The 1,711-nt window shown below is 33.5% G+C and overlaps 1 long non-coding RNA gene across 1 annotated transcript; it reads left to right on the top strand.

Moving 5' to 3' along the window:
• The first annotated feature begins 467 nt into the window (after positions 1–467).
• LOC111240760 lies at positions 468–1,243 on the top strand. The gene is made up of 3 exons (XR_002666319.1): positions 468–576; positions 669–892; positions 1,212–1,243. It is a non-coding gene; the product is annotated as an uncharacterized LOC111240760 (long non-coding RNA).
• The last annotated feature ends 468 nt before the right edge of the window (positions 1,244–1,711 follow it).

The following is a 1,711-nucleotide window of genomic DNA, read 5'->3' as shown; positions in this document are numbered from 1 at the left end:
GGATTGCAAATAGGACACAACACTGCTACAATACTATTGTAACATATAAAATAAGCTTCAAATCAACATGGTCACATATGTTAAATCAGAAAAGATAATCGGTTTATTTTAGCCAAGTATGAATCATTTGTGGAAATAGTGAAATCCAACGGCAATTAACTTGATGAGACATTTCCATCTATATTTATATATTAATAAAAGTTTAGAAAACCAAAGTCGTGTTAAANACAGATAGGAGCATTCAAAGTGTTCATGAAGTGTCTTTCTTATATCATTTTCAACATGGGTGCTAAACAACTTATAGCCATGATGGAAATGTTTNTTATTCCTTGATTCATTTTCAACTTTTATTATTCTAGGGATATCTATCTGATAATTTTTGCCACATTTCTGAATTACATTTGAAGCATCTGTATATGAAATTTTACCTGTTACACATGTGAAATCCATGTGCTGTTGTTAATTTTCAGCTAAAACTGAAGGAAACAGTTGAAGCAGCTGTTCTATTTGAACCTCATGTTGTATTAACGGTTGATTCTAAGGGCTTTTCTTTTCGGTTCTTGAAACAACTTAGAGGTACTAGTGATGCACTCTCCTTGCTGGAATATCTTCTGCATCTTTTTGGTTTTAGAATTATGTTGTATGTAAATGGGGAATGTCTTTTGCAGCTAGATACATTCAGAAAAATTTGGATATTCCATCACACTTTCACTATGTAGCACCATCATTCTGGGCATGGAAAGGAGGTGAAGCAAGACTCAGAGGACTAGCAGAATTTGTGGATCATCTATTGTGCATACTTCCAAATGAAGACAAAATATGTAGATTGAATGGATTGCACGCAACAGCTGTTGGGCATCCGGTCTTGGAAGATGTTCTGGAATTGAATTTGGTATGAGCTTGGGTCATTTGACAATTCTTAGCGTTGTTGTGATGCTTGTATGCATTAGAGATTATATGGATTATTATGTTATTTTTTATTCTTACCTCTTATAGAATAACAGGCAAAATTTTGTTTGACCTTTGGATTTCTATTCTTCCATATTTCATCCCGATCCTTACCAATGAAAAACTTATTAAAGTAGTTCTCCCATCTCTCTTTGATATCTTGATGTGTAACAAAAGTTGTCCTTCTTAATCCTTATGATATATGACGTAATCCAAATTTCTCGATTTGCTTTCCCTTAATTTTGCATAGCTTATATTTCCAGAGAAACAAGTCCACAATTAATGAATGGAGGGCAAAAGGCAATGCTGACGATTTTCGAAATAAGTATGCAGTGCCAGCAGGTACTTCTAACAAAATTAAATTCAAGAACTTCACATATTTAACTAAAGTTTGCTATATTATAGTTTCTGACTTTTTGGTACTTTTGTATGAGCAGATGTTTAACATTCCGTTAGTTTAATGATTTTTCTTTCTTGCTCTGTGGATATTTCCTTTAGCATAATGCCCCAAATTCTTGAAATTGGAGCATAAGTTATAGCTTAAAAAGATAAATCATAGGAACACCATCTTTTGGATATTTTTTGTGCTATTTTGTCTAACTTTGAAGTCATATTTGCTTTATTCTCACATTAATTTTAACTTCAAAAGGAGCCACTGTGATTAGCTTACTTCCTGGAAGCAGAGTGCAAGAAGTCAGTCGGATGCTTCCCATCTTTTCAGATACTGTGGAACTGATGAAAGACACAGTTCCACAGTTGATGA

This window comes from Vigna radiata, unplaced genomic scaffold (assembly GCF_000741045.1).
Source record: "Vigna radiata var. radiata cultivar VC1973A unplaced genomic scaffold, Vradiata_ver6 scaffold_588, whole genome shotgun sequence".
NCBI classification, from domain to species: domain Eukaryota; kingdom Viridiplantae; phylum Streptophyta; class Magnoliopsida; order Fabales; family Fabaceae; genus Vigna; species Vigna radiata.
Note: the sequence above shows the minus strand (reverse complement) of the source record. Positions and strands in the feature narration are given on the sequence as shown.